Below are 19508 nucleotides of genomic sequence, written 5' to 3' on the forward strand. Positions count from 1 at the left end.
CTGGCTTCCATTATCACCATCTGTTTACTAATTTTTCATTCCCAGTATGCATGTACAGTGGTTTCAGAACCATTAACTTGTACCCCCCTGGGAAACAACTTTACCAACTGGAGTTCAGTGCTTATATATAGTTTCTTTTGTCTTTAGTCATTTCTAAAGTTACTTAGGTCAACACCTTTTTTTTTTTTTTTTTTTTTTTAATTCTGCCTCTCTTCAGTGAGTCTATACAGTTAGATTCTTTTGTCACAGTCTGCATTCATGACCTCCTGGCTGATTAAAAAACAACAACAACAACAAAGTTTGCATCCAATAAGGTTTACTTTTCATGCTGCATATTCTATGGGTTTTGTCAAACGCATAGTTATGTATCCATTACTGCGTTACCATCCAGAATTGTTTCACCGTCCTTAAACAACAACAACAACAATAACAACAACTCCTGTGCTTCACCAAGGATAGTTGGTATTCTTCCCTCTCAAAACTTCTGGTGAGTTTAATCTGCTTTTCGTCTCCACAGGGTCCCCTTTTCCAAAATGTTCGGTGAATGGAAGCTTATAGTATAATCTGTTGAGACTAGATCCTTTTGTTGAGCAATATGCATTTAGGATTCTTCCATGTTGTTGCATGAATTAGTAGCTCACTCCTTTTGGTTGCTGAAGACTATTTCATAGTATGGTTGTATCATAGTTTGTTTATCCACTCATTTGGAGGACATCTTCATTGCTCCCTGTTTTTGGCAGTTGTGAGTAACACTGCTATAAACATTTCTGTGAAGATTCTTGTGTAGACATAAGTTTTCCAATCAGTTGAGTAAATACCAAGGAGAGCAATGCCTGGATGGTATGGTATGTTTATATTTAGCTTTGTAATAAACTGTCAATCTGTCTTCCAAAGTAGCTGTGCCATTTTGTATCCCCTCAAACAATGATGGATTTTTGCCCTGCATGCTTGCTAACATTTGGTATTGTCAGATTTTTGGATTTTAGCCATTCTTATAAATGTGTAGTGGTATCTTGTCTTAATTTGCATTTCCCTAATGACAAATGATGTTGAGCATCTTTTCATATGCATATATGCCATCTGTATATCTCTTTGGGTAGTGGTCTGTTTGGGTCTTTTGCCCATTTTTTAATTGGTTTTGTTGTTGTTTTAGGTACTCTTTGTATATCCAACTATAAGTCCTCATTAGATTTGTGGTTTGCAAATACTTTCTCCCAGTCTGTGACTTGCCCTTGGCATGTGGGTTTTGAAAGTTCTTTGGGTGATTCTGAACTTCTGGCGCAAAACTCCAGATCTGATTGACATAGGAGCATTGGATCATCTCTTCTGCAGCTACCCCTTCTCTCGCTTTCCATTTCTTATGAGTCAAATTCTCTGGGTCTTGATCGCCTCCTCTGTAAAATGAAGAATATTAAGTTACCTTCCAGAGACAGCAGGTATCTTTCAATGTTTAGTTCTATGATTCCATGACCACCTGACCTTTTGAAACCCTCCTGGAATGCTACCAATATACAGTTAGATCTCCTTACCTTTCTAATTGCTTTCACAAAGGAAAAGAACTGAACGATCCAGACATTGAGAGTCTTTAATTTCTTTGTGGAATTTTATTACTTCCACTGCCTAAAAAGCTCAACTGTTATGATGGAATGCCAGAATGAAATAAATCTGGCAGTGACTTTAAAATGACAATAGGACAAAAATCTACTGGATCATGTCTCAGAGGTACTGCTCAAAAAAATGACCTCCATGTTTACCATGTATTACAAATTGTGTACATTTGTAGGCCGGTGGGAAAACAATGGCAGTTTAGAATTTCTCTCTATCCTTCCTCTATGTAATTATTCCATTATGAAAGAGCAAAACCCATTTTCTATGAAAGTTTACTTTTCCTGCAAAAATGTCCCTTGAAGGACAGAACAGGAAAGTAACTACAAGAAAGACTCACAAAAAGTAGGGGTACAGTACCTTGAAGATATCTCCAGATGGAATAAAACTTAGAAACCATATTAATAAACCTTTGTGACACAAAAAGTACAGTAAAAATTGCTAAAATGTTCTAACAAAATAGAACTTTTATGGCTCTTAAACCCATCCTGTGGTGTTATTTACCAGGGAATATGAAGTCTTTTTTCCTTCAACTTTCAAATCCTGCAGTACAGACTCACTCAGATCTCATAGAATGCCCTATTACCCACTTAGTTTCTGATTTGGTCACGTGCTATTATGCCTATGTTGTCTTAGCTTAATGATTTTGTGGGAGTAGCACAGCACAGGCTTTGGAGTCAGACTTTTAAACCTTATTACTTATTAGCCAAGAAATTTTCTGGCAAGTTCTTTACACTCCCTGAGTTTTCTTTCCTCATATGTACTATGTAGGTAATAATAATAATACCTGCTTGGATTGCTATGTCAAAGAAACTAATGAAACCTAAAGGTACTTAGTGTAGTACCTGGCATATATTTGTGGCTGCTACCAGTACTGGTTTAGTATATGTGCTGCCGAAGCGAGCACGCTACCAGTACTGGTTTAGATGAGGTAACCTAGGTGTTAATGTTTCAAATGACAAGACTAGAAGGCCAAGGACATTTCAGGAGCCCATGAAAGAGAATGTTGTTGAAATTCCCTGGCAAAATAGTCCTGGTAGAGACTCCTCCCCTTTCCAGGAGGCTTTAAAAGAATGGTCAGAGTAGAAAGAGAGGAGCCCAAAGAGAAGGATGCCATTGACACTGGGAGAGAGGGTCTTCCAAGCAGGAAGGAATGGGGAATGATATCAGATGCTGCAGAGAGATTCCAGATGATCAACTCTCCATTGGCTTTCCAATTTCAGAAGGGTATCGGTAGAGTAGTGAGGGAGACAGAGGAGAGCTGACAACTGGGGACCCAAGTCTGAGGCATGAATGATGCCAAAGAAGTAGATAGACCAAGCAGAGGTTACTCTCAAGAAGTTTTATGGGGGGAACCCCAAACTATAAAGTATAGCTAAAGGAGATCTGGGGTTTGGGTTTAATATTTTTTCAAGTCGGGAGAAATTTAATATGTTTGTTTACAGAGGAGAAAGAGCCAGTAGAGAGTTAAAGATGGGCTTTGGATATTTAATGACAGCCCAAGTTTTCTGAAGCGTTTAGAGGGCAGAAGAATTCACAGGGGAGAATTAGCTCTGGACAAAACAAGGGGCAGGGTGGATGATACAGACGAGTGCATAGGTGGTGGGAAAGAGAGGAAGTGAAGAGTTTGTTCTTGATAATCTCCACTTTCCAGGAAGTAGGAAGATGGTGAGGATGTTTGAGTACGTTTTGAGGAGAGGAATAAAGTTTTCAAAAAGCTATCCAGCAAATGGGTGGCAAGCTGAATAACCATTATTGGGCACAGCTCAGTCTTCAGTCATATCTTCATTTGTGGGAGTTTTCTAGCAGTCCTCAACAGCCTGACTATGGGAACATCCATAGATAGTTGGACATGAGCTGGAATTTTTTATAAAATTTTGTGTGGTTTTGAAACTTTTCAAAACACAAAGTTGAAAGAATGAACACTCCTTAATGTAGATTCACCAATTATTAATGTTTACATATTTGCTTTATCATTTTTATGGGTGTAATACTTGTTATTGGAATATAAATTAGACTTTGTTTAACCTTGAATATTGCAGCATTTATCTCCTAGAAACCATGACATTCTTCTACATAACAATAGTATGAATTATTACTCAAGAAATTTCACATTAGGACAATACTATTGAATGTTTAGTCCATATTCAGATTTCTCTAATTGTCTCAGTAGTTTTTCCAAAGATTTTTAAGTGATTTCTACACCCAGTGTGGGGCTTAAACTCATAACCCTAAGATCAAGAGTCACATGCTCTACTGACTGAACCAGCCAGGCACCTCTCAATCAATTCATAGCTTAAAAAACAAACAAACAAACAACACTCCAGGATTCATTAGGTATTGTATTCAGTGGAATTTTTAATCTCCTTTAATTTGGAAGAATTTTTTTAGCTCTGTAACATTGATATTTTTTAAATATACCATCTAGTTTTTGGGGGAATGTCCCTTAATTTTGGTTTGTTTCTTTATTATAAACTTGGGTCCCATGTTTCTAGCAGGAATACTACTTATGTGATGTGTCCTTATCTAAGCATTGCATCAAGAAGGCTAGGTCAGTCTACCCCATTACTGGTAACATGAACTTTCATCACTTGGTTAAGGTGGTATTTTCTAGGTTTCTTTGCTGTCAAGTTATGGTTTCCCCCTTTTACATTAATAAGAAATTTGTTGGGGAGTGGTGGTTAGATGTTTGGGAACTACCTGAACTGTAAATATCCTGTTCCTCTCCAATTTGAACCCAATAGTTTTAGCATCCATTGAAGAAGCCTGTGGAAAGAGAAGAGTCAGTCTGGGTTGGCTAGGGAAGAAACTGAAATCGGAGAGGGCACGCACACATGTAGGTTGTGTATGTGTGTGTTGCTGCAAAGTATATATGCCAGGAACACAGAGTGAGGGACCCGAAAGAATCGGAAGTTGTGGTCAGAGGTGAGGATGCTGGAATTTAAAGTTTTTTAGGGTATAGCCATTCCAGGCTTTTGAGGTTTTAGGAGGTTGCCATGAATTCAGAAGATAGCTTGAGTGGAGAGAAGGTTTTTTTCATTAAGAGGAAGCAAAGGAATTCTGAGACCAAAGTACTGCATAAATCCCCTGTGTAGATATTGAATTGACCCAGAAGATGGGGTAACTGGAGGAGAAATTATACGAGCCAAGGGCCAAAGCCCTCCATTGTTCAAGATCTGCAGCGAGTCAGTCCGTGGATGGCGGTGATGGGGGTGGGAAGAGAGTGGAGGAGCCGGATGTCCTGGGCCCAAAAGAAGATGTTTTATTATGTGGGTAGAAGAGCAAGGATGTAGCAGTGGGGATGGGGGTAAACATCATTGTTTTCTTTTTAACCTCTCCAGTGTGGAGTAGCCACCAGCAATGGCACCTCCTCCAACCAAAAGGAGAGCCAGGCCTTTGAATAAAGGTAGAGAGCTGGAGAGAGCTTTGAAGCAGCTTTGGAGAAGCATGGTCTTGCTACTGGGGAGAGGATCAGAGGGCACAAGGGAAAGGGCAATAGGACAGGCAGCTGTAGGAATAGAGAGTAAGAGGAACAGAGAAGCCCAGGGTAATCTGAGAGGAGATTACCTTGCAGGGTAATTGAGGATTGGAGGGCGAAGGGTGGAAAGAAAACAAGAGATGGGAGGTTGGAGCTGAGGTCAGGATTGTGCCTAGACCTCCAGGGCATATGTCAGCCCTTTTTCTGTAAAGGACTGGCAAGCAAATATTTTCAGCTTTGTGGGCCATACAGATGGCTGCTGTTGGAGCATGAAAGCAGCCATTGACCCTGTGTAGATGCATGAGGGTGACCGTGTTCCAATAAAACTTTACGGTCACTGAAATTTAACATCATGTAATATTCACATGTCACCAAATACTCTTGTTCTGACTTTTTTTTCTCCCAAACATCTAAAATATGTAAAACCTTTAGCCCACAGGCTGTACAAAAGGAGACCTGAAGACAACCTGAGGCCCGTAGGCCGTGGTTTGCTAACCCCTTCTCTAGGGTAAAGGTGTAGGAATTTGTGTTAAAGCAGAGACTTAAGAGTCACTAGGGACATTTTGGGAGGGGAAGTAAAATATATCTTCTGACAATCACGAGTGACTGTTGGTAAAGTCCTTGGACCAGGAGTTCAGGCTATCAGACTACAAACTCCAGAAAGGAGAGGGAAAATTTAAGATCAACAGTAAAGACTATGATGAAGCAGTTATGTATGCACTTACTGCAAACTTTGTTGTTGTTTTAATTCTTTAAAGAATTCTTTAATTCTTTGAAGCAGTTATGTATGCACTTACTGCAAACTTTGTTGTTGTTTTAATTCTTTAAAGGCTTTTTAAAAATGTAAGTAAAAAGCATATGACAGATTTAAAGCCAAATAACGTATGTGCCCTGGTTCAGTTTCCAGATAATCAGTATTTCTGTTTTAATCCTCTTACCTTATAGATCTCTACATCTTTCTCAGTGCAGTTTATCCAGAGAACAACTCTGGTTTCCTCTGGGGTGGGGGAAGTGGGGTTGCCAGACTACCCAAGGTACAGGAAGGGACCTGGTCACCTAATTGCCCTTTGCGCAAAATACAGGCTTTCAGCCAACACTTGGCTGGCAGTCCCGTACCCCACTTCTTGCTCTCTGAGTGTCCAGCCCCTCAGGGGGTACTTCTCCACTCTTAAGTCAGTTACCACTCCAGCATTTGCTTTTTGTCTTTTAAAATCTATTGAACTCTTTCAACTGTGGCTCCTGTCTCTCTCTGCCGTCCTTGGTTTGGCAGAGCTCTGGGAGGGAGAAGATAAACAAGTGTAGACAGCCTGCCATATGCTTGTGCTTTAAAATGGGCGGCTAGTACTCCTACATTATGAAAAGCCTCTACCCCCTTCTCTCCGTCTTGCACCTTCTTGCCTATTGCTGTTGGATTTTCTGATAAAATTTTAATTATAGTTGGGAAAAGGATAGGTATCAATATTCGGCATTTGCATACTTTTAATTTTTTTACTCCAAAGGGCAGCATTTGGTCATTAACAACTTGGTTTTTTTCATGCTACATGAAACAGGAATGAAAATAAATGCCATTGATTATATTTTAAATCACTTCTAACTGGTTTTTTTGCTTACTAATAAAAGGTGAATGGGTTTTTTTTTTCCCCATCTTTAATTGTGCTATTTTCATTTCAAGCTAGACACTAGACAGTGAATTCTCTTAAAGATTGGATAGTCTTCTCCACACTTCATGTAAGTTGAATTACATCCAAACATTTTATTATAAGAATAGGAAAAAATAGCTACTTAAATCAATGGACCATCCTCACTTACTTCTTTGGAAGCCCCAAGCAGCCGTGTTCTCTTGATCCTTGATATATAGCAAAACAAAGTGATTCTTTTGTTGCACTTTCCAAAATTCATGTAACAGGACAACTTGACCACATAATGTAAAAAATGTCAGCAGAGGAACTACGTATACTTAAACATTGTCTTGTGAGTTTACTATATTCACCCAATGTCACTCAGGTGAAGCTACAAGTGAACATTAGTCAGTTTTACTTTGGGAAAAATAATGTTCTCATGGGAGGCTATTTGAGGAAGTGATACCTGGATAGAGAAGTGATCACAGATAGTGACAAGTGTAGGGAAGGGAGGAGAGCCCTGTGAGCCAAGGATTATAGTCTCTCAAAAAGGAGGGACTTTGGGATGCCTGAGTGGCTTGGTTGGCTGAATATCCAACTCTTGATTTTGGCTCAGCTCATGATCTCAGGGTTGTGGTTGGACCCCCAGCTGTTGCTGGCTCTGCTCTGAGCATGGAGCCTACTTAACCGTTCACTCTCTCCCTCTCTTTCTGCCCCTCCACCCCACCATTGCTTGTATTCTCTCTCTAAAAGAAAAAAAAAAAGTTGGCAGGCACTTGGAAATTGAGGGAAGGCTAGCATAAGGCCAGTGAGAGATGTAGTTTGGTCAGAAGCCATGGACCTCAAAAGAACTAATTGTCTAATTAGGTTTTAAGCTGTTACTTGGATTTTGGTTAGAGGAAATAAAATCTAAACACTTACTGAATATTTGTTGAGTTGGATTCACTGGAAGATTTTTTTCAAGGTGTATGGTTTAAGTCTGTTAAGCAGAATGTAAACTGTATGATGTGATTTCTTCCTTTGGCTGCTTATATCGTGGAAGAACATTGGATTAGGAATCTGAGGGAAGACGTGGTTTGGAGTTTTGTCTCTGCCACTTAAACGCTCACAGGAGACAAAATGAACTGATGTTGTACAAGGGCGTGCTGACAAAAGAGTTAAGAAAAAAGCAGAAGGTAACTATGAATTCAAACTATAGTGGGTGAAGATAAAAAGAATTTCATAATTTCTTTCTCCCCATTCCATGCAAATATGAATAGAAAAAGTTTAATGAACTTGAGAATTAATTTACATATAACAAAATGTACTTATTGGAAGTGTAGTATTTGGTGAAGTATGAAAACATATCCATGCAAGATATAGAACATCTCTATTGAGATGTTCTCTATGGTCAAGATATAGAACATCTCTATTACCCCTCACAGTTCCCTCATGTCCCATCTCCGTCCACCCCAGGAAACCACTGATCTGCATTTTGTTACTCTAGATTAGTTCCCCCCCAACAAAACATTTCCTATAAATAGAATCACATAGCAGATCTTCTTTTATGTATGGCTTATTTCACCCAGCGTAATGTTTTTATTTTATATTTTTAAAGATTTTATTTATTTATTTGACAGACAGAGATCACAAGTAGGCAGAGAGGCAGGCAGAGACAGAGAAGGAAGCAGACCCCCTGCTGAGCAGAGAGCCAAACGTGGCTCTCCACAGGACCCTGGGATCATGACCTGAGCCAAAAGCAGAGGGTTTAACCCACTGAGCCACCCAGGTGCCCCTACCCAGCATAATGTTTTTAGATTCATCTATGAGATGGTCATCAGTTTGCTCATTTTCTTACAGCTTCTTTGTTTCCAGATTGGGGCTAGTATGGATCTTGGTGTATAAATCTTTGTATAGATAAGTTATAATCTCTTTGTGATAAATATCTAAGAGTGAGATCACTGGATATATAGTAAATGTATATTTGCTGTTACAAGAATTTTTTTTGAAGATTTTATTTATTTATTTGACAGAGAGAGAGCACAAGTAAGGTAGCAGTAGGCAGAGAGAGAGGGGGAAGCAGGCTTCTCACTGAGCAGGGAGCCTGATGCGGGGCACGATCCCAGGACCCTGGGATCATATCCTCAGCCAAAGGCAGCTGCTTAACTGACTGAGCTACCCAGATGCCCCTGTTATAAGAAATTTTTAAACAGGTTTTCAGAGTTACTGTAGTCTTTTATATTCCCACCACCAATGTATGAGAGTTCTAAATTTCCCATATGGTTGAGAACACTTTGTATTGTCAGTCTTTTAAGTTTTAGCCATTCTAGCAGGTATGTAATGGTATTTCATTGTGATTTTAATTTGTACTAGTCATTGGGGAAATGACATCAAGAGTCATTCATGTAGTTATTGGTCCAATTCAAGTATCTTCTTTGGTGAAGGATCTTTTCAAGTCTTTGGCCATTTTTATGGCATTATTTATTGTATTATTGAGTTGTATGTATTCTTTAAATATTCTGATCCAAGTCCTATGTTAGATATATGTATTAGGAATATTTTCCTCCCTGTATGTGCCTTGGCTTTTCAGTTCCTTAATGGCTTCTTTTGAAGAACAGAAGATTTTATTTTTGGTAAAATCTAGTTAAGAATTTATTCCTCCATGGTTGTTGCTTTTTGTGTCCGACCCAAGCAGTCTTTGCTATCTCCTGGTTTTCTTCTAGAACAGTGCCATCAAACAAAACTATTATGTGAGCCACATATATAACTTTAAGTTTTAAGTAGCCACATTAAAAAAGTAAAAAAAAACAGTTGAAGTTAATTTTAATCATATGTTCTATTTAAACCAACATGTCCAAAATGTTACTAAAGTAGGTAATCAATATAAAAATATGGAGATATTTTACATTCTGTTTTTATCCTAAGTCTTCAAAAGCTAGCCTATAGTTTATGCTTATAGCACATTTGAGTTTGGATTAGTCACATGTTAAGTGTTCAACAGCATGGCTAGAGGCTACTTTATTGGACAGGGCAGTTCTAAAAGTTTTATAGTGCTTGTTTTTTATTTAGATCTGTGCTCTAATTTGATTTGATTTTTGTATATGATGTGAAGTCTAAGTGCAAGGTTTTTTTTTTTCTCCATACAAATAACCAATTCTCACATCATTTATCTTTTTCCACTGAAGTTATGTTGTACCTTTGTCTGAAATCAAGAGATCATATGTGTGGGTCTATTTCTGGACTCTATATACTGTTCCTGCCAATACCATTCTGATTTGATTATTGTAGATTTATAGGCCTTAAAATCAGGTAGTGTAATTCTTCCAAGTTTGCTCCTCTTTTCCCTTTTTGCTATTCTAGATTCTTTGTGTTTCTATATGAAGTTTAGTTTCAGTTTGTCATTTTCCACAACAAAGCTGACTGGGATTTTGCCCACTGTACATGGTTGACAGGTGCCCTCCCCCTGCCAAAAGATATGCCCATGTCCTAATACCCTACACTGAGAATGGGGGGCAGAAAAAAGAGAGGGGCAGTTTGTAAATGTAATTAAGAATCTTGTCATGAGGTCATCACAAGTAATTCAGGTGTATCCTAAATCCGGTAAGATAGACCCACAGAAGAGGAAACACACCACACACAGGGGAGAGGGCAATGGGAAAACAGAGGCAGAGGCTGGAGTGATGTGGCCAGAAGCCAAGGAAGCCAAGGAAACCAGGGAGTGCCAACAGTCTCCAAACTCTGGAAGAGGCAAGGAAGGATTCTCCTCTAGAGCCACTAGAGGGAGTGAAGCCCCACTGACACCTTGATTTTGGAGTTCTGGCCTCCAGGACTGTGAGAGAGTACATTCCTTGTTTTAGCCACAAACTTGTGGTAATTTATTGCAGCAGCTATAGGAAACAAATATGTCCATTATCAGGCTGAGGAAGTTTCTTTTCTTTCCTGTTTTTTTTTTTCTTCTTTCAGGAATGGGTGTTGGATTTTGTCAAATGCCTTTTCTGCATCAATTGAAAATATTTTCTTTCTTGCTGTTTTGTTAATGTTGTCGTAATCTATATAAACACTACTCACATGGTATTGATTTTAGTTCCATCATAACTGTTACCCCTAGTAACATCTGTTCCTGAAAGTGCTGGGTCCTGACATGTTGTATCAAATTGTAAATATGTCAGCATGAATCTTTTTGCTTTATATTTGCTAAAGACATTTTGAGAAGTCGTTGAAGAGTCTGTAGAATAAATATGTATCTCAAAATGCTTAGAAGAATAAAACACAGATCATGGAATTTAGCTGGGTGCTTCCCTATAACTGGGACCACACTCATAAACCTGGGGTTCAGTTTGGCCTTGAGAAATACTTTTCTTTTCATTTTTTTTTTTAAAGATTTTATTTATTTATTTGACAGAGAGAGAGCAGGCAGGCAGAGGGAGAGGGAGAAGCAGGCTCCCTTGCTAAGCATAGAGCCCAATGCAGGGCTTGATCCCGGGACCCTGGGATCATGACCTGAGCCAAAGGCGGATGCTTAACCAACTGAACCATTCAGGTGCCCCGAGAGATACTTCATTTGGCCTTTGTACAGTTTTCAAAATTGGGAAATTTGATTATTAAAGCACTAAATATCATGCTTGTCCTGAATTATACAGACTGGCAACAGTGTCCTGAATTCTAACATGGCAGCAATTGGCCTGAGCTGTACAACATCTGCCCCTTACACAAAGAATGTGTACTACACTAACTCTACTACAATCCCATTCCTCATTGTTTTAAACTTCATAGAGATTTGAGTTTACAGTCTCTGCCCTAGAACCTTTGTTGGGGCACATGGTAATGCAAAGGCACATGTCATTAAGGGAAGGTTTAGGGAAAAGGAGGGTATTACAGTTACCAAGTCAACATACAGACCTTCAGGGAACTTTGTGGGAATGATTTAAAGATAAAAAAGGGCTTTCATATAATTCATTACCAGTGAGAGAGACACTCTGATCAGCTGACTTATGGATAAATATGGCACAAAGAAACATTAAGAAAAATCTAAATTAAAACCCTAAGCCACACAAAGAAAAACAACTCACCTGCTACAACCAAGAAGAGAAAGAAGTACTGTGGAAGCTTATAATGTAAACTGTGAGAGGGAATGCCAGAGAGTCTGTTAATTTGTTGTGTATCTACAACCTTCTACCCACCCCAGTCCCCCACCCTGGAAAGTACTGAGGAAAAAGATGATCAGACCAAATTTTGAGAATTTTCACAAATGTTCTCCAATTAAGAAAGAAGTCAATGGCATCCCTGTAAAACATCAAGGAATCTTTATATACCACTGTGAGATTTTCCCAGAAGCACGAAAAGTTTGCCATCTTCTGCGGTACTATGTTAAACCAGGCAAATGAACTGAAGTTCATGAGATATTCCTTGGCTGACTTGAAGAAGGGTGCTGAGGATTTAAAGGAAATTCAGAAGTGATGGCTGACTTCCCCCAGCAAGCTCTACGCTCTGTTTCAGGCTGAGCTCCACAATCCCTATCACCCCTCCCCTCATCCTAAAACCCTCAGGTCACAGAAAAAGTAGATAGCAACAGCACTCAGCCCTGAAACTGAAGCTCATGATAGGGAAGACAGACACATCTCCAGTGAAGAGCAAAGTGTACCAGGAATTCACTAGCTGCATATGAGTGCAAATATAAGGTCTGGTATTCACTTCTAGGGATAAACAAGATAAAAGATATGACATAGCTGTTATGCAAACATGCTATATAACATGGGAGGGGGAAATAGGGAAAACGGCATGTAGAAGACAGACAAAAAAGCCAAGGTTGGAAGTAAACAACTGGTGAACAGAGATTTGTATTCCTTGTATGTGTTTCACGCTACAGGAAAAAGAGAAAAAAAAAAAAGAATATGGATTACTCAAAACAGCTCAAGGACAGTATAAGACGATAATGTGATGAAAAAGGAAATTGCATGGCTAAGAAAATTGAGGTTCAAACCAACATGATTTTAAAATCAAGTAAACTAGAAAAATGAATAGAGTATTTTGAGAGAATCCGAGTGAGTACAAGATCTCAAGAAGATGGATATGGAAGGACAGAAATCAAGTATAAGGAATCTGGTGACTCTGAAGTAAAAACCCAACTGACAAAAGATAAACTTACTCAGATGTATACTATGAATGGGATTCTACACTAAGAGAAGGAGAATGGAATCCGTAGACTGAAAGATCATACTATATACAGGAGGGAAAAAACTGACATCGAATAATTGACAGAGACATAGCCCAGATAAGGCTCTAAAGAGTTTTAATGATAAAAAAAAATTCTTCAGGCATCCAAGTAGAAAAGTCAAATCCCCTTGCAGGGAAAAATCACACAGGATTCAGATCTCTCCACAAAATTTGATGTCAAAAATCAATGAAAGCAATTGTGTTTTTGTTCTGTTAGGTTTTGAAGAAAGGTGTGAATCCAAAATGTTTACCTTGTTCAGTGTTTATTTATGTGTGGAACTAAAAAGTAGATAAAACATTAAGGTGCTCGCTGAACCCTCCTTCGGAAAACTACTTGAAAAAGAGAACAGGCCATTAAATAAAAATAAAGAATTTAGGAATGAATAAGTTATGATGAATACTGAATTGATCTAAATACAGAATTAAGACTGAACATCTGGGAGAAGAAGGTGGGAGAGACTTGTAAATGTTCTGAGTGCTAGTAAGCCAAAAGTAATATAAGCAGCGGAAATTGGAAGATTGCAATGACGGTGGGTGGAATTGTAAGATGCTATTAACCTCGTATTTCGGAGCTATGAGACTCCAAAATAACGTAGTGAAATCTTCATGCCTTTCATTTTACTTAACGTTTACAGGCCTCTTTTAGGAACGTATATCTTGTAGGGGAAAAGCAACCGCTGGAGGTCCGCTTCAGTTTCTTTTTCTTAAATTCAAATAGCTTTGAACATTTTTAAATGACTTAGATGACCCAGAGCACGATTCCTTAACTATAAAATTCTTTCCGTCTCCTCTTTCTGTGCCTTAGTATCTTCATCTGAAAGACGAGAGGTAGGGTTTCTCCCAGGGTTGTCTCAAGGACCACATTTCTTTCCCCGTGAAGTGCTTAGAACAGAGCCCGGCTCACACTGAGTGGTCACAGTCAGGCTGCCATTATTTCCACGCTGCACGCCTAGGAGGTAAGCGAATTGGGCTCATTGCAGGGTTCTCCTAGCATCTGTCGTGTTTCTCGGTTACGGTTTGGCTCAGGGCGGTTCATCCTGGTGGTGACTTCAGTGAACAGTCCTCGAGACCGTGCGGGGCTTCGGGCTGGTTCGGGTCTACCTGCGCCCGCTCTGCACCTGGGCGACCTTGGCTTAGCCCACGCGGATGACTCAATCGGCCAGGCGTCTGGGCGCCTGTCCTCTTCCTCCGCCCAGGCCGCCGACCCCCTGGCTCCCCAGCGGGGCCTCCTCCTGCCACGTGACGCCCCCGCCAGGGGCCCCAGCGCCCTCCTCGCGGACGCGCCGTTCCGGCTCCCGGGCTCCGCCTGTGCGCGGCCTCCTCGGCGCAGCCATCCTCGCGGCTGCCGAGGGCGGCAAAGCCCACGGCATCTGCCATTTGTCATTCAGCCCGTCGGTACCGCCCCGAGCCTTGATTTAGACGCGTCTGGGGCGTATTCTGGCCTCACTCTCCTGGCGCACGGACGGACGAACGGACGGGGCGGCTCTCCTCCCAGCCCGGCGGACCGCGGGCCTTGGCGCGCGGGGTGCTTCCCCGGGTCGCCGTCATGGCCGCGCAGGCGGCGCGCCCGAGCTGCCTCGCCTGAGTTCCGGGGGGCTCTCGACCCCGCAGGGTAGGTGGTTGGGTGCTCGCGGCCCGGCTCGGTGGCCGTGGGGCCCGCGGCGGGCCTGGGGGCGGCGGGGCGGCGGCATTGCCGCGGCGCGAGGACCGTCCTGGGCTCCGTGCCGCGCTGGGGAGGGTGTGCCGGTGCCGACGCGCCGCGTACGTGACGGGGTCCGGGGCTCCGCGGGACCAAGTGTGAAACTCCGACAAATTGTCACCGGCCAAGCCAAGCTGCCTTGAACAAAACATTCTTTCAACGGGTCGTTTCTAGTGCCACTTTTTGAAGCATTTGTGTATATTTGGTATGCAGTAAATAGACTCGGGTTTTGAAAACTGGCTCTCTAACCTTGCCAAAAGGCAAAAAAAAAAAAAAAAAAAAAGTCTCTTAAAAGTAATAATGTGACTAAACATGAAATGTTTGCATTTATATTCATGATGGAAAATATGATTCGTTTTTTGCTTTAATAGGATGGACTCGGTCAGATGTATCCTTAAAACTGTTTTAAAATGTGGGCTCCTAAAAATTTCCTAGATTAGAATAACTGATAATGCAACTTTGGTTGTTTAGTCTCAGCATCAAACTTTAAGGACGGTGGTGGGGATTTTTTACTTCTTAATAAATGTGCCGCTATAATTTTGACTTTTTTCCCCCCCAACAAATGTGTTACTTTTATGTTTTAGGAAACCAATAAAATTAAAAATAGAAGCACTCAGCTTAGGTCCTCCTTCTTCCAGGAATCCTTCCCTAACCCCTCCCTCCCCAAGCAGGATCGGAGGCCCCTCCTGTGAGCTTTCTGGGGCCTCACTGAGGTCCGGGTCCCTTATGTCCTCCCCACCCCCCTGTGTATTAACCCATCAGTCTCGCTCGGAGTCCACTGGATACATAGCACATGGTAAGTGATTAGTACTGTTTTATGACCGAAGGAAAAGATAAAACGATCTGATGTTTCACAGTTTTAGCTCTAAAATTATAGAGTGGTCAATTTATATGCACTCAGATAAGAGCATTTACTTAAAAGTTAAGGATCTAAAAGAGCTGACTGCGTCCGATGTCCATGTTCCATGCCCTAGCAGTTCTACGCCTAGGTATTTATCCTCTACAGTGATGTTTTTCAAAGTTTGAAGCCCATTTTAGTGAGTCGTGAAATCAGCTAAGTGGATAATTATCAGAATTTGTAAAACACGAATTAGCAGAGAACAGAAAATAACAGAATATGTCTCAGGTCATCGGGTATTTGCTTCATGAAACTTTTTTTTTTTCCTCTCGGTTTTTACACACACAGATGTGTGTCATGATGTAAAACGTCATTCCTTAGTATGAGTCATGGTCAAAAAAGTTTGAAAGCCACTGCCCTAGATAAATTTTTCATACATATACACAAGCAGACGTGTACAAGAAGGTTTACTGCAGTGTTATTTGTAATACCCCCAAACTGGAAGCAACCTTAATGTCTATCTGAAGGGGAGACGTAAATTATATTCTTAAAATGGAAACTACCCAGAACAGTGGTGAATGAAGTAGTTTTGTGTTTCAACATAAATGTGTCTCAATAATGTTGAGCCAAAAAACAAAAAAAACAAAAAACAAAATCAAACCCGAAAAAACCAAACAAAAAAACCCAAGTTGTTGAAGATGATATCATTCATTATTCTATGAGAAATTCAGAACCTGGTGAAATAAAGCTGTTGTCAGGAGGTGCATATTTAGGCATTAAAAGTAGTAAAGAGAAATTGTGAATAAATTGACACCCTTAAAGTTAAGCTGGTGATCTTCTCCTAGGGGGTGAAGGGGGGGTTGCAATTGAGAAGAGACATACTGAGGACTTTTGGGAGGCTGGACATGCTTTATCTCCTGACCTGGGCAATAATGGTTACATGAATGTTTGCTCTATAACTCTTTGTTAAATGATACATGTAATGCCTGTATATTAAGTTTCCCCCCAGCCTATTAAAGTATGGTTATTGTGAAATGAAGAAGTCTGAAGCCAGGACTCTAGTCTCTTAATCATATTTGCCAGCTTTTCTTTAAAAAGAGAAAAAAGTGGTCAGGAAGGGTACCTAGGGAATTTACACAATATCCGTAATGTTTTATTTCATAAATTCTGGGGTGGATACATCTGTGTTCATTAAATCCTTTATTTGTTTTTATGTCTTAATTTTTTAAAATAGGAGAAAAATAAAATGATTCACAGATAATATTGTGAACATTTGGTATGTTTGCTTTCTGAAAAGCAACTGTTAACGCATTTTTTACAAATTTGAAATTATATTCTATATAGTAATATAAGCTAGAATAAAATGCTTTTATGAAAAGTATAAATACTAAAAAATATATAAAAACATAATGGACCTCCATGGACCTTCACGAAGGATTTTTAAATGTTAACATGCTGTCTTATTTACTTCAACAGTTTCAATTCCTTGGTCACTCTGGGCCACATTCCAAGTGCTCAATAGCCACATATGACTAGTGGCTATTATATTATACTCTATTATTTTATATTATACTGTGCTATATTGTATAACAACACACTTCATCATTGCAGCGATTTCTGTTGGAAAACATTGTTCAAGGTACAAATCCTTTGTTGGTTATGTAAACTGCAGACAATCTTTTCTTTGTGTTTTCGTATCTCAAGATATTCTTTTCTACTATGAGGGAAATGTGTTTTGAAATATTTTCTAAGTTTTAAGGTTTCCATTTTTTATACATGTAGTTCTTTCATTTGCTTGACTTGTGTATGTATAGATAGCTATTTTTAAATTTACGTTGGGAGATCAAGAAGACCTCGTTTTCTTTTTCCCATGTGGAGTGGCAGTTAGCCCCGTCCCAGAGATTTGCAGCACCACTTCTGTCCTGTACATATTCCCAGATATGCTGGGGCTCATTTCTGGGCTCTTTACTCTGGTCATAGATTTGTCTCCACAAACCCTACAGATTTTTATTTAGTGTTACTTTCTATGTAATATATTTGTTTCAGTTCTAAGAATTAAAATTTATTTCATTATGATTTTTTTTCTTTCCCCATGAGAGTTTTAGAAGTATTTTCTTGTTCCAAATGTGGAAGGTTTTGTGAGTTATCCTTTTGTTATTGATTTCTAACTCACACTGTAGTCAGCAAGTGAGGGCTCTATGCTACCGATTCTTTGAAATTTGAGAATTGCTTTGTGGCCTCATGGTTAGTTTTTCAACTGCGCTTTGAATGATTGAGAAGAATATGCACTCACAGACTTTTGGGGCAAGGTAGGTATAAAAACAACTACACAGACACACACACACACACACACGCGCGTACACATGTCTTAGGTTAAGCACATGAATTGTGGTTTTTAAACCTTTTTAACCTTACTAATTCTTTATTTGAGCTATTAATTACTGAAAGGTGTAACAAAAGGATCACAATAAAATAATGAATTTTCTCGTCTCTTTTGTAATTTTGTCACTTTGCTTTATAAAAGTTGAAAATTTGGTATATACAAGTGTGGAATTGCTCTATTTTCCCTGTAAATTGAATTTTTTGTCATTCTACAGTGATGTTCTACGACTCCTCACCCAAATGCCTACTACCTTAAAATCAATTCTGTTTTAGAAATTCTAGTCACACCTTAAGGCATTTGTTTAGAATACCCCTTTCACATAGATGATTGTTTTTTACTGTTCTACTCTGACAATCTTTGTCTTTTAATGGAGCTCTCAGTCCAATTAGGTAAAATATAATTATATATTTAAGATTAAAGTTAACATTCTGTTTTATGGTTGTTTTTATTCTGGTGTGTGTATTTGTGTGTGTTTTCTCTTTGCCAGCTTTGGGATTTTTTTCTTATTCCATTTTCTTTCCTCTTAATTAGTATGAAAATTGCTTTATTCCTTTTAGTAGTTTTCTTTAAAATTTTAATGTACAACTTAATCTAAAGTTTATTAATTCTACTTGCAAATAATTCGAGAAACCTAGGTTGCTTTGACATGAGTTAATTACATGTTTTTGTCATCTAGAGTTTTAATTACACCTTGTTTTTTTTTTCCTCCTATAAATTCAACATCATTTTTTCCTTTTTATGGATCCTTTTTTTGTCATTTCGTCTTACACCTCAGATCTTTTTTCCTTTGTCAAGTATATTTTAGAAGCTTGTTTTTTAAAGGAATGTTGATGGCAAATTTCATCTGAAAATGTCTTTATTTTACTCATTTTTATGATGGTTTTGTTTGGCATACAGTTCTGTCCTGGCAGTTTCTTTCTCAGTCCTTTGGAGGTCTCATTTCATTGACTTCTGCTTCCCGTGTTACAGTTAGTTCAAATAACTATCATTTGTTGTTAATCTGTCTTTTTGGGGGGAGGGTCTGCTTTTAAGATTTTTTTCTCTTATGTCCTACAGTTTGATGATAGTGTGTCAAGGTGTGGACATTTCATTTATCCTGGATTGTTGGTATTTCACCACTTCTCAGGTTTCGTCTTTTTTCTTTCTGTGTAGATTTCCCTCCATTTTTTTTTCTATGTTTTCCTTCAGAACTCTGATTAGACTTCTCTTAGACTTGCTCAGTCTACCCATTTCTCTTAATCTAGCTTTTGTATATGTTTGTTTATACTGAGTTCTAGAAAATTTCTTCAAATCTGTATTCTGATTTTTGTCCAATTTTATTTTCTCCAAAATGAGCTATAGTTTTATACAACAAAAGCACAAAAATAAAGTATATGGCTTAATAAAATTTACACAGGTGTATGTCTGTGTGATCACCACCCAGGTAAAAGAATACATTTTTATCCCTCCAAAAATTCCCTCCTGTCTCTTCTATTCAGTGGAGCCACTCCTCTTCTCTAGTGAACTACTGTCCTGACTTCTCTCACTATGAATTATTTTCAGATGTTCTTGAACTTCATATAAATGAAATCCTATAGTGCATGTGCATGCATGCATATTGGTTTCCTTTTGTTCATGGGATATTTTTGAGATTCATCCAGGTGGTAAGTAGTTTTTTGTTGTTTTCCTTATTGCAAGAAGTGGCAAACTATGAC

General features: G+C 39.2%; 1 protein-coding gene across 5 annotated transcripts in view; it reads left to right on the forward strand.

The window, feature by feature from the left end:
* PLAGL1 (PLAG1 like zinc finger 1) overlaps window positions 1–19508 on the forward strand; it is a 109274-nt gene that overhangs the window by 25309 nt on the left and 64457 nt on the right. Inside the window, exon 1 of one of the 5 annotated variants that reach the window (XM_032338017.1) lies at window positions 14191–14506. The exons of 2 other annotated variants lie outside the window; for them this stretch is intronic. The gene's annotated coding sequence lies outside the window, so the exon portion shown is untranslated. Of the gene's footprint in view, window positions 1–14190; window positions 14507–19508 lie in introns of those variants that run through there. 2 more of the 5 variants (XM_032338019.1, XM_032338021.1) reach the window with 2 other exon arrangements.

The sequence above is a fragment of the Mustela erminea genome, chromosome 4, assembly GCF_009829155.1.
Source record: "Mustela erminea isolate mMusErm1 chromosome 4, mMusErm1.Pri, whole genome shotgun sequence".
NCBI lineage: Eukaryota > Metazoa > Chordata > Mammalia > Carnivora > Mustelidae > Mustela > Mustela erminea.